Source organism: Cyanistes caeruleus, chromosome 7, assembly GCF_971803275.1.
Source record: "Cyanistes caeruleus chromosome 7, bCyaCae1.hap1.1, whole genome shotgun sequence".
NCBI classification, from domain to species: domain Eukaryota; kingdom Metazoa; phylum Chordata; class Aves; order Passeriformes; family Paridae; genus Cyanistes; species Cyanistes caeruleus.
Window position 1 is genome coordinate 32,930,719 of NC_141707.1, and position 14,240 is coordinate 32,944,958.

General features: G+C 37.0%; 1 long non-coding RNA gene across 17 annotated transcripts in view; it reads right to left on the reverse strand.

Annotated features, from left to right (window-relative positions):
- The window catches only part of LOC111932288 (uncharacterized), a 198,278-nt gene that overhangs the window by 91,614 nt on the left and 92,424 nt on the right, over window positions 1-14,240 (reverse strand). The window contains exon 5 of one of the 17 annotated variants that reach the window (XR_015288894.1): window positions 12,028-12,104. The exons of the other annotated variants lie outside the window; for them this stretch is intronic. This is a non-coding gene — a long non-coding RNA (uncharacterized LOC111932288). Of the gene's footprint in view, window positions 1-12,027; window positions 12,105-14,240 lie in introns of those variants that run through there. 17 annotated transcript variants of the gene reach the window in all.

Consider the following 14,240-nt stretch of genomic DNA (forward strand, 5'->3'; position numbering starts at 1 on the left):
AATTACTAAAAATGATTATGAAAAGCTCTAGATATTATTAATTATAGCAAGAACCCAAGAGGTAGGGAACTTTGACTTTCATAAAAAGCTTTAGCAAATAATTCATTACAGATGCAGCTGTGAGCTCACCTATATTATTCCAGAATCCAGAAAAAAACCCTTGGTTTTAAGTCATTTTCATTCAGGAGAGGTGAGCAAGCAGAGATAATAATGAAACATACCGAAGTCATAAATTACTCTGTGAGTCTCATATAAGCTGTTTTCAAAACATTAAGAAGTACAAAAGAAATAGGATAAGAAAAGAAAGTTGTAGTAACAGCACAAAGAAGCAAAAAATCACTAAATTCCTCAGCAGTTCTAAATACTTTCCCTTTTTTAATGTATTTCCTTCACTTGAAGGCATTCCAGAATATATGGCAGTAGCCCAAGTCACACAAAGCTTGTGGATATCCTGAATGAAGATTTTTTGAAATCACATTAAGCACTCAGAAAGGAAGTCTCAGCTCTCTCTAGAAGAGTAGAGAAAATGCAATTTTTTCATATAGGACCAGAAGCCCAAATTAACATTCACGCTGAAACCTATCATCAATGATTAAAGAGTGATGTAAAGTTGTTCTTTTCCTGGTAGAATGCATCTAAGTTATATGTTCTCAGACAATTTAAAGAAAAGGCATTAGGTGATTTTAGGGGAAGAGGAAAGAGTTCAGCCTTTAGGCAAAGCTGCAGTGGCTTCTGGCTAGGTGGATCAGTACTATCTGGTCAGAATTTCCAAGGCTCTTCTCCTGGGAGGCAATGTTGATTTAAAAACAAAATGAAAGATACCTTCACTGCTTGTCTGTAAGATCCAGTCAAACATTAAAGAGCAAAACATCCCTTTTTCACTAACATGCCCACAGACCATGACCACCACCATAACCAGTGCTGACTCAGATCTAAACCAGCACACCCAGACAAGCAGGGTCTGGCAGAATTCCCTTTATGTGTAGAAGAAAGGTCCCAGTAACACCCTGCCAGGGCTGCAGAGTCAGTTCAGCCTAGACACATGCACAGTGAAATGCAATGCCACTCTTCTGTCCTGTGCACTAGACTTGCCAGCTCTCAGCAGCTCCAGGAGAGCCTATTCCATCCCCTCTTGCTCAGTCCCACCTGACTTCTGTGGGATCCCTCGCTGAAGGGTGGTGGATGAGCTCTTACACAGCAAGTGCCTCTGTCTGTGCAGAAACAACCCCCTGCTTTTACCAGACACAGATTCTTTGCTGGTTCAGCACCTTGTGGATCTCATGGAGTTATGGCCAGGGCTGGTTTGTTCTTGCTTAGTTTCATCAAGTTCTGCTCTGTGGGGAGGAATGTTGTCCATGCTGTGAGCTACTTGGGTCTTCAGCATCTGTGGGGGATTGTTTCATAGGTAGGTTGTACTGTTTTTAAGATGTTCAGCTGTAACAAAGCATTGCTAGTGTCTGTGGTGGAAGGAAAACCTGTAAAACAAAAGCATTTTCTCCTACCCGCCTTCTTTCCCAATTTTCAATAAAAAGCATAAATCAAATTTCCTTTGTTTATAATTTTCTCCTTTGTTCTGTTTCTTGTTTGCATACAGTGACACAGCTCCTATTGCCTTTAACAGGAATTTTATCTCCAAACTGGAGGAAAAGGTCCAATATTAAGACAGCAGGCCATTCTGGGAACCATAAACTCCCAAAAGCAGCCCTGCCCAGTAAACTCCGTAATTTTCCAAGGAGATTGCAAATAATCTTTGCCCCCTAAATGCAGACAATTTTTGAACTCCAGCTATTACTTATCCCCAGCAGACACCAGAAAAGTTGGCATTTAGTTGGAATTACATCTTGACATTATTCAGAGGTTTAAAACATTTGGTTTTGACAAAAACTCCTCTCCAGTTTAGGTAACAGGTCCTTCAAAATCGTCAAGGAACAGCTGCACTTGGATCCTTTGCAGCACTGTTAGCAATATTAGAAAACATTGAGGAAATAGGATATTTTGCACTATTAAGGCAGAAGACAAAGGTATTGTTGATTATGGTAAGAAAATCATGCATGTATAAATGATTACTTTGTCTATATTTCCTCTCAGACAATAGCTGATGCAGAGACAATCAGATATTTCCAAGATACAAGGCAGATATTCAATTTAATTAAAATAAATATTCCCCAAAATATATCAAAAGTCAAGTAAGGTCCCCATAAAGGCAGATAACTGTATTCCTTTGTTGCTAAGGTCCTTTGATTTAGGGTCTCAGAAGAGGGAATTAACTTCTTATCTTAGGATAATTTTTCTTTACTTACTACTATCAGCTGTGAGACATAAAAACAGAAACTCTCTAAGGTGACAGAACTCAGAATTTTTGAAATTAGGTATTTTGGATGTTTGCTGAAAACAAACCTTATTTAAAATACTTGATGGACAGTGGTTGTAATGATTTAAAGAAGGCTTCTCCAATACTTTTTCTGGATACCATTATCCCCAGGTTTCAGCCCTTGGAGCTGTCATGCAGACAGGCTCCCACCACATCCCAGACTGGGAGCACTACATTGAAGTTATTTATATAGGTAAGAAGTTATTTCTATAAATAAATTATAAGGAGACACCTTTTGCAGCTGTGACATGGACAGAAGTATTGTGGCAGAGAGCAGTGAAAACTTTGTAACATTAAATACAGCCATGAATGAATATTTCATCAACCTAGATGCATTTTCCTAAAGAGAAAAACACAGAAAAAACCAATTCTGTGGGGTCAAATCCATGGCTGGTGTAAGTCAAGATATTCCCTGGACTGCAAATAGAGTTTACACACAATTTACACCAGATGGGAGCCTGACTTTACAAAGCAGTGGCTGGAGGCTAAATTATATTCTTGAAAGTTGCAAAGCCTTGGATTATGAAATCTCTCTCAATATATTTCCATTGCAACTCCTTCCAGCATAGTTTGCTCACAGCAGTCTGAATGCAGAAGAAACATCTATTTCATTATCTCAAATAGTTTAAAAATGCTTTTTAAAAATTCCATTATTTGCACAGTGTAAGGACCCCAATGCACCCTAACAACTGTTTGACCTGAATATATTTAAAATATTGTAATGTTTTGCTACATATCCCAAGATAAAAAAAAAAAATCAGAAAAAAAAAATCAGGGTACGGCTTATTAGTTTTCTCTTTGCTGCTTCTTATAAAGGTTTATTTGACAGAGCATAAGATAGTGGTAAAATCCTAAGGTAAAGGTTAAACTCTGTTTTATTATGTTTACAGGATTTAAAGGGTAAATCAGGAAGTGCTTATTTAACATCAAGTGAAAGTGGTGGATTAGTAACCAGACCGAGACTTAAAAGCATCCTTAATCCTTAAGATCTCTGAGGGTGAAAGGTCACTCTTTAACACCAGGCTGTGTAAAGAATGAAGCAGACAGAAGCTTCTGTTTCATCATTGCCCAGTTAATCCACTGAGGAAATGAGCAGCATTGGTTTTTTGCTAGGTAAACTCCTCCTAAAACCAAGGAAACAGAAGAAAGCCTGAACAGGAAATAATTAAAGTAGGTTTATTGCATGAATACAGTAGAGAAGTGCAGGAGATATTTTAAACTGTTTTAAAAATGACACTTCTGTGCCTATTAATTGTCTGCCTTGATTACATTTTCATCGCTCCATATTTTCATAATTCTTTTAATGATTAAATTAATGCTCAGTATTTTATTTGGAGAGAGAAACAGAACAAGACAAACATTTTCAGAGGCACAATGGGTCACTTCCAATGGCCAGCAGTTTATGTTTTGTATTTTTTGGTATCTTATGGATTAGAGAGGACAAATGGGGTTCATAAATACCATGTCTCTTCTAAGCTTGTGAGTTCTGAAAAAATAATTAAATGCAGCTCTTTTACTGTGTTACCACCGTGATGTGTGTCAAAGAAATTGGTGCAGGGAAATATAGTTTGTAACATTTCTCCTCTTTAATCTCTACTAAGAGGTAGGAGGCAAGTGTTCACTAGTTATTTCAGCTGAGATTAAAATGGGGTTTGAAGTTTCCAGTAGCTGCAATGAAACATAACTCAAAGCTTTTCTCCACAAATGCAATATAAAATATAGTATGTTAGAGAAACTGTTTAGAGCCCACTAGTTAGTAAATATACCCACTTCTTCTATAGACAAGACTTAACTTTTTTTTTCTTTTTGAACAATCAATATGAAAAGACAAAGCTCTCACATATTTCAGCTACTAGGGAAAGAGTATTTTCAATACTAGCAGCCTTTCAATATTTATATTGAGCTTGCCTTTATTAAATCACTGGTGAAAAATAAGAGGATTCACCCAAGCTGTAGTTTCATCATATAAAACAGCACAGACATTTATCTTATAAAATTGCAGAAGTGTAGTTCCATGTAGACTGATGGAACTGAGCTGCATTTGGCATTAGGATCTCATTTTCTTGCCTAAGGTGTTTATGACGCATACGGTTGCTAATAGCTTATGCAGTTCATTTTTTACAGAATCTGTGGTTTAAGCATAATGCTTAGTACTCCTGAAATATTACTTTTCTTTTTTAAAAATTGCAGAGTGTTTAATATGAATTATGAAGACTGCTTAGTTGCACATATTTGAGACCTGCCTCAAATTTTTCACAGTATTCATCCCTACCTTTGTGGTTCCATTTTATCAAAACATTTCTGTAATTAAAGGAAAAAAAAAAAATCATCACTTTTTGTAAACTAAAATGAATGGAATGAATGCTTGATGTTTGGATTCTTTGGGGCTACTTTCTAACAGATATGCATACCCAGAGCAACAGCACAGAGCTGAAATAGCCCTTCTGCAATCAGAGGATCAAATGTAGAAAAAAACATTCTTTAATGCAAATAAAAGGGTTGAAAAGCTCATATATAATTTCTTCTATCTCCCTGGATATTTTTAGTTTGATTACCTAAAGAAGTGATGTCTATGTGATTGGATCACCTACATGTCTTTACCACTTCTTGCAGTTTTCAACCCAATGACCACTTCTAAATGTATTTGACAAATTCACAGTAATCCCAAACTTCCTAATCAAGTTCCTAGAATTTTGGTAGAGGGCATCACTTCATAGAGGGCAGAGATACTTAAGTTACTCAACTCACAGAAAAACTGAATCAAGTGCTTTTGGGAGTTCATAGAGAGGAGAAACCTCTGAAATGCCTGAGTTGTGAGGAAAAATTCAGAAGAGCTGGCAGCCATAACTTCATAGCAAATCAGGGTTTATTAGTTCTGGATCTCATAAAAGTGTCTGTTTTGTTTACTGGCATGCCACGACCTCCCAGCCCATCAACACAAACACATTCAGCAGCAGCAGCAGTGCACAGTGCAGAGCTGCAAACCCAGCTGAAGCACCCTGACCACAGACATCAAGAAACATAAGCTGTTTCTGGGTGAATGTTAGTTAGGTGAGGGACAACTGATGGTTTTAAAGATTCTGTTTCAAAGTGATATTAGAAGGAAACAATTAATATACCGTAAAGTATTTAATTTTTTAAAAAAAATTCAATTTTGGAAAACAGAAGGAATACTATTAATTTTTCTGACTAAACCAGAAGAGAACCAAAATAATTTTAGGGCAGGTTGTTTGTTTTGTTGCTTGGTTTTTTTTCTCAGAATTAGTACCATTTAGCATCCTGAAAAGGTTTTGCAAATGCTTATAATAAATTCTAGTACTCCTGAGGGCTGAAGTCTCCAAACCACTACTATTGTAAGAGTTAGAAAAGGAGGAGCAAACTAACGAAAAGGGCTTAAAGCCCCAACTTCCATGGCCTGAATTCTCCCACAGATCACAGGACAATAATGCCTCTCCATTAGAGTTTAAATCACAAAACCAGCTTCTTGCCTGATCCTCCCTACTTCAGCACGTTTACAATAAGAATGGAAAATGAAGCATATTTTCAGAAATATTTGGTTTTTAGTCAGTAAGCTTTGAGGCAAAAAAGCTTGAATCCTTTGACCCGAGTCATCTTTGTTAAATGAAATAAAAAATAAATTCAAGCTGCACAATGAATTACATCAGAGCCCAGCAGACAAGGAAGCAAGTAATTCTGCAGAGTCTCTGTGCTTTAACTAGCTGAGAATCAAGAAACTCCCAGCACTACCCCCATACTAAAACCAGGCATGTAAAATATTATTTCTCTTCTGTTTATAAATATTCCAAAAGCAAATTGTGAGAAAAAAACTTTACAAATATTCAACAAATGAACTTGGCTTTGGCTGTGTCTTCCTTTAATTCACCCTAACACTAATCCAAGAATATCATGGCATTTGTTGATAGTATTGTATAGCAAAAGCAGACAACATCGTTTCCCAAATATCAGACTTCCAGATATGTTTAATAACAAAGTGAATTTCAGTGTCAGTTCATGCTTACTATTGTTCATGGTTTATATATTTCAGAAGAAAATAAGTTTAAATTTACATAAAATATAATTTTATGTGATTTTTGACTAATAAAAATAAGTTGTCATTCATAAGTAAGGGTTCAAAATGCAGTCAAAGTGTATACTGGGAAATTACTCCATCATTTTTATGTGATTTGCTGCACTGTTTATGTAATTCAAACAAATGGTCACCAATGTGTTTTAGAACTTAAAGATCAACATGAATTGAAAAACCAATATACTGTTTTAATTTACTTCAATTAATAATGGAGAAAATTCCCAAAGATCATACTCAAAGACATTTTGGCATAGAAATCCAAAATTGTCACTGTCCAAAACCAACAGTTCAGAAAAAAAATCAATAGAACTTTGGGATCCTGAAAGATAGCAAATATCTAATAAAAATTAGAGATAAAAGTTATTCATTTTAACAATCCTTATATCAATATATTGTCTGAGTTCTGTGCTACCATTTACACAAGCAAGAACTAATTTAGGGAATCAAGAATTGAAGGAGAATATATTTCTCATAACAAATAAATTGTTAAAAGATATAAATGCAGTAAATGAAGTCCACAGAAAAGATGTTCTTTTCACACTTCAAAGAAACCCAAACAAAATTAAAAATAACTGGAAGCCAAATACAAATGACCAGCATCTGGATTATCTGTAGTAACTAACCAAGAAAAATGTGCTGTCTCTTATCCTGTGTTTTTGAAGATGCAAAGTGAGAAACAAAACCACCGTATTACAACAGAATTCATTTATCCCCAAGTAATTTTTCCAAATATAATGACACAGTTCAAAGCAATGCACCCTGGAACCAGAGATGCAGCCATGCACCTACTGCACCCAGGGGTGCATTTCAAGTGAATTGCAGTCAGAGTGAGGGTCACCCAACAGTTATCCATGCCAATTCCCCACTTCTGCCTCCAAACCCACACGGAGCCCTATTAAAATTTATGGAGCTCCATATGGGTGTACATGTCTGCCCAGGTAAATCACTGGCGAGCTCAGGACTGTAATTATCATTATTAGGAGTGTCTAGTACATTTTATATGCCAGCAAAATCCACCAAGTCTGCTGACAGCAAAGGGAGGGTTCTGCAGTTCCATATGTGGTTTGTCTGAAGGGCTCTTTAGAGTCTGCTCCATCTTTTCTGCCACAGTCAACACTCCCCCTGAACTTGCCAGTGACTCTGAAGCTCAGGTATCACTGCTATAACACTAGATGCAAATAATGAAAACTGATCTTTTTTTCATCATTGCTTTCAGTCAAATAGAAGTGGAAGGATAAAAAATTTACTAATACAGGAAAATAGAGTGAAAAAACACACCCTGTTATTAATTTAAATAGAATTACTGGAAAAAATAAATCTTTATGTTCTTCATTTAAAAAAAAAAATCTTCCTTGCTATTCAAAGTCTCTAATTTTGGTTGTCTTAATGTATTTCTCATGTAAGTCATAAAGTATGGTTTTTATGTTTATTATGGTTTACACACAAAATTATATCCAAAAAGCTTTATAGTTACTAAAGTATGACATCCTTTACTCCACCACACCCTAATAGTGAGAACAATAATTCACTCATAAAGATTGATAGCTGGCATTTGTCTTCAAGTTGTCCAATGACTGCATGAGAATTAAAATAAAATTATCTTCTCACCAAAAGAGTTAGTTATCCCTGCGGGCCAGGGCTGAGGTAGAGTTATGATGAATCACACATTGGGAGGATCTCTAGCTTTCAATGAAATTAGTAACTTCCTTGCAAATTAATTTAATTACACCTAACAAAAATCTCTGTTCACAAAACACGCATCTTTGGAGGTCTAAAAATAGAAGATGCACTATTCCTGTCAGTAGAAATTTCTGTATCTTCCTCTCTTTCCCACACATGCTTGCACACTGCCTGGGATGGACGGAAGAGGAAACAGAGTTTCTAGAAGAGCCAAAACAGAAGTTTTTCCATGGCTGCTAAACTGCAAGCTGGTTTCTCTTTTATGAATTTATGAATTCATAGAGTGCCTTCAGCTTGAATAGCTACACTGAGTCATCCTGATGTGGGGCCTGACCAAAAGTCTAGGCTTCTCCTAATAAAAAGAGTTAATAGAAATTTTGAAACAATTTGGCTCCAAGCAATGTTTCTTACAGGTACAATTTATGAGAACAATAACAAGCACTGGAAATTTTAATTCAAAAATTCATTAGCAGTAATCATAGTCTTTTCTTCTTTTTTCCACAGACACCATAAAATCCAAGTCTGCTTGAATGAAAAAAAAAAGATCTTCCCCACTTCTGAACTCTGTATCTGCAGCAAGTGTTGGCATCATCTGCAGAAGAGATCTTTGAGATAAAAGACTTGAATGGCTGCTTCTGGTTTAATATGAATATTGGACACCCACAGTATAACCTTCCCTTTGTTCCAATTGACCTCCAGGAGCGCAGATTTTGCTGTTTCACTGCAATCCAGGTCACAGCTGCTATGGCAGTGCCAGCGGGTCCTTCCCTGCCTGACACCTCTCACTTGGGGGTAGGGAGGATGTTGCCTTGCTTCTAAAAGTCATGTTGCAACCTTCATTAGCATGGAAATTCTTAATGGGGACATTCTCTGAGGCTTGTTTGTCATGGGCAGGTTTGCTGTGAACTTTAGCCAAGTCTCACCTGGCCTGCATCTTTCTTCGTATCAAACACAGTGTTATCACAAAGGACTAAGTTCAGAGCCGAATAATGAGTTCTAAAATATTCAATATGAAGAGATAGTTCATTTATCTCCCCACATGTGATTCAGGTTAAAAGACTTGATGAATGTTGGTGAGTATTCTTGTCTGGACAGACAAACTTACAAATGGATAAATAACAGAAATACATGCAAGAATACACACACTGTTGAGAATATCGTGCTTATAAAAATACATCTTTTCCCAAAAAAGGCACTTTTCCTGTGCCATAATGCACCTATGATTATCTGCAAAGAATTCAGAAGTACTTGCTCTAAAAAGTATGGTTTATCTATAATTTAAACTGAAGGGGACTTTCCTTTAGGCAACACAGACTTCGTGACACATGAATGAGCAGCTCTGTCTGTGTCTAATAGTTCACCACCAGTACTGGAGCCTCTGCAGCATTTCCACCTCCTAAATTAGAAAAGGTTTTCATTTACAATACTCAAAGGACAACAATATTATTTTTGCAAAGGTAGCCTGGCAGTTTTGTGCTAGTCACTGGCAGGTAAACTCTGCTTCCTTCTTCCCTAGAAGGGATGCCACTACCTGCAGGAAGGAGAGGCACAGTGCTTAGCTTGGAGTGGCTCTGCAAGCACAGGGCTGAATCACAAGATGCAGCTGCAAAAGCTCAGGAAATCCTTGTCTTGTTCCAGGGCCAGCCTCACCTCAGAAGTAAAACATACCCCTCACTTTTTTACAAAGCACCCAAGACAAGAAGCACTGGCAGTACTCAGAGGTGGCACCGAGGTAATTTAACAACATCATCAGACCATGAGAGTTAGAATTTGATTTATAATGATGACTAACCCAATAAAATGGTAAAGCAAGTCAATACGCAGGTTCAGAGACTTCTTCAAATTTTTACCCCCTTGTACTTTGATGATGCAGTCATCATAAAGTATTCCAGACATGTCATGCTTGGTGGAAACTATGGAACAACAAAGCCTCATGTGTATCCTTGCAGAGATCAGGTCATTTTTCATTAGAGCTGCATAAACCTATTCACAGGATCAGCTTTTTTGTGGTAACATTGAAAGGAGGGGGGAAAAACTCCCAACCTCTTGATCACAGCATGAATGAAAACAATTCTTAGTATTGACAATTTTTTTACATGGAAGTGGTACATTTTCAGGTGGAACAAAAAAAATCCCAAAACCCAAGAGTTCAAATCCCTGTAAATTGACATTGCTGTCTTGATTTATGCCCATAGAGAGTTGTCCCTTCATAATTTGTTCCAGGTTGGAATTTTTCTATGGAGAAATATGCACATTCTTGTAAAGTCAAGGGAAAATACACCCAACTAAAAGGGTAGTTTCCATGTAGTTCTATTTTTGATCACTTTAGATATTTTAGGCTATGTCTTGCAATCATCCTATTTATGGGATCAAAAAGAAGTAACCCAGATATGGGAATAAAGTTAGTAAAGTCATTGGTCCAGACAGGACTCAGGCTGCTAAGTACATGATGATTGATATTGGACACATTTCTTTCTTGGCAGGGAGTTTTGGCTTTCAGCTACTCTGTGCTGACATCAAGCACATTAAAAGTGAACCCAAATATCTGCTGAAATTCATGGAGATGTTGAAACACTTTCAACTCTGAAGCCAAGGATGTGTCAGCTGAGAAAGTTGAAGTCTACCTTCAACTTTTTCATTCTAATTTGGGGAAGAAATGCTCAGCAAACTTGTCAAGTCTAAGCAAGCTCTTTTACAACCCATTTCTCTATTTTCTTGTGGCAGTAGTCCACCAGCAACAATCTTCATAAAAGCAGTAGAAAGGTCAGCTGTTGCATGTGTTTGACAGCCCTGGATACAGTCCCAATGCACAAAAGTGGGTTCAGAACCCTAATCTATATTTCACTTTCTATATCAGGCAAAGAAGACAAGTTTTAAGCTCATCTTTTGCTGAGGCAAGTGATTTCCAGAGAGAGACCTCTCACTCAAGAAATATATTACAGAACAGAAGCATACTTATTATCTTTAGACAATCTCTCCTCTCTTTCAGGGCTCTGTAACTTCCTATTCTTACTTTTAATGTGTTTCCTGCTTTCCCATCCCCACTTAGTGTTGCTGGATTCAAATACTGATCAATCCCCCTCAATGGGCCACTGCCCCATGAGCTGTATCAGAAGCTCCCACAGAAAAAACTTGGGGAATACCTGGAAGGTTTCAGATCAAAAAAACACAAGTCATGATGTGTTTGTGCTGCTTAACCAAAAACTGCATTCAGGTTGTAACTGGTTGCTCAGTTTGGCATCTGTGGTAACACAGATTGCTCAGTTTAATTATTTTTCTCTTTGGTGTGCAGGTTGCATGTGGGAGTTCTGCTGTCTTCCATTACTTCAAAGGCTGTCAGGATTTCAATAACTTTTTAAAATGAACACTCACAGATTTTTAAGGCACTATCTTTCAAAGATCCAACAAAGTAATTCCACCTTAGTGGCCAGTTTCATATGCGCTGGAATTATGATGTTTTCATTATCAATTTTTCTTAATTAATCAGTTATACATTGGCTTCACCTGAATGTCCAGTTTTAGTGTTCCAATGAATAGTTTGTTCAGTAATTTGTTTTTCTTTTTGACCACAGCATGGTTTATATTTTAAATAGTTATTAAAACAGGTTGGAAAAACAGTTACAGAACAAGTTTGAAATGATGATCATGCTGATTCAATTACTTTTTCAGATTTAAAAAAAAAATATTTTGGAGGAGAACCATATTAAGAATTTTTTTTTTCCCCCTCTGTATGGATGGGATTTCAGACATTCTTTCAAAGCTGACAGTCAGACACAGACACTAACAGGGCATTGCAGCCAGGTCTGTGGTAAATGCTGCTGGATATCCGTGGAGTTACCTCAGGGATAAGAGCCAGGGCTGCAGCACGAGCTCACCAATGCACTCTCACCTCTCGTTTCCTGGGGTGCTTGAGGTTGCACTGAGCCCTCAGATCCAAGCTGACAGCTCCATGCAGGAGTATCTCCTCTGGAAACAATTCCAGATACCATTTCTATTTTAGACGTGTTAATATAATTTCAAAAATAATACTTGCTTTCAACTATTTAAACATTTCACTGTTTGTACTTCCATTAGGATTTGAAATGATAGTAAAGAGTATTGAAGCAACAATAGTTTTGGGGGATTTTTTTTAACCAAGTCTATCAGAGAGGAAATAAAATGAATTGCCTATATGAAGAAAATTAACAAATAAATTTTGAGAATAGAGTACGATTTAAAGGGCATTTTGTGTTAACCTTTCACACAAAATATTTTATTCTGTAAAAAGAGCAGAAATAGCCTAAGGAGGGGTGTTAGGCTCCATTTAGAAGCTATTCAAACAGCAAAGTAAAATTATTTGAAAAAGCAATTTAAAGAATCTCATCCATCTCATGCTGGTAAGAGACAATATCCATGTAGTACATATATGAGACAAGAGAGTTTTTCCTGTGTCGTGAGAGAGGAGAAACCTGAAAATGAGTATTTTGTGTAGCAAAAACTTGAGAATAGCATTATTTTTCATATACATTTTTTTTTTTTTAATTTAAAATCAGCAAGAGGCTTTATTGCTTTTCTGAAGACCAGCCAATTTACACCAGGAAAGAAACACATATTGACCTTATTGTCAGAAAATGGGCAGAATCAAGCATGTTTCAGCTGACTAACTAATGGAAATGTTTCCAGGCACATAAAGAATACAGCTCATGTGAATTAAGACATGTTCTAAGAACAGTGGAAATAGGCACTGAAAGATAAGACATTGTTTAATGGGTTGTGTAATCTGATAGTTGACATCATGTGATCCAGAAGCTGGATTTTGCAAGGTTAAGATATCAGTATGAGAAAGCAGAATGAAATGAATATTATAAATAGTCTCTAATGATGATGCCTACAATGAATAGTTAAAGGTAACTTTCAAGGAAGGAGCACTCAGGAGTTCATCTTAAATGCTGGATCTGAGATGAACCTCCCAGGGAAATCTTTTCCAGCATTTTTGAGCTATACATCCGCACTCTGTGCAAATGAAGACAGAAAGAACAGAGTGCTGGAAACTCAGAAGTCCATTTTGCTGAAGTAAAGAGGTTTCCCAATGCTGACCAGAATCTCTGAAGGCTTATCTGGTAGGATAAGCAGGCACGGTTGGGTCTTACCTGAACCAATTTGCTACCAATTATTTTGTAGTGGGAATGAGGAAGATATAAATACCTTTTGAATTAAATATTCCTTCTGTGACCTTAGAAATTCTCTGTAGAATAGTTTAGTTCCAAATTACCAGCATTTCCCAGCAAAAGACACTTGACCCCCAGCTCAACCATTTGACATAAAAGTGTTACCAAAAGAAGATCCCTGTCTCAGCCTCAGGTCTTGATCAAGGATTGGAACATTTCTGAAACCATGTGATTCATCCACACATCTGGCAGTCCCAAACACAGAATTAACTAACACAAGAAAGCTTTTTTATTTCATCCTGTTATTATTTTCTGTTGTTACAGTTCATCTTTTATCCATTCTTTTAGGGATATACATCCCTATGGTTAAAATATATGTTTATCTTTTAGGGATAACCATCATTCTGGTTACAGCCTTTCAGAACAGAAAATGGATGTTTCTTATACAAAAAAAGAAGTATGCTTTATGTTTGCTGCCCTTCCTCAGAATAAAAAAATAAAAGCTGTATTATTGATCCAAATTAGAGCTGTCCATTATCTACTTAAGTCACACGGCTAATAGTTCTGATAAAGAACTAGGTCATCCCTTAAAAAGAAACAAGACTAACAGATAACAAAAGCCATAATTAGTTGAAGTATAAGCTCCAAGGTACAAGGCCAATAACTGAGCCTCATCAGCCTGCCTCATCATCCATCCTTATTGTCTCTAAGAAAAGAGTTGTTTTCTGTGCAGACCCAAGCAAGAAATAGACACCTGCTCCAGTAGCTGGAGCATTTGGTAGTGACCAGGTGGGAAACAGCTCAGCCTTGCTGATTTCACACACCCTCAATGCCCACAAATGGCCAGGACACAGATCCCACTCACATTTGTTCTGTCCTGTCATTCTGTGGGAAAATAGCAATGACCCAATAACAGTGACCCCTTCTATGGTTCACAATGCTCCTGTGACCTCTG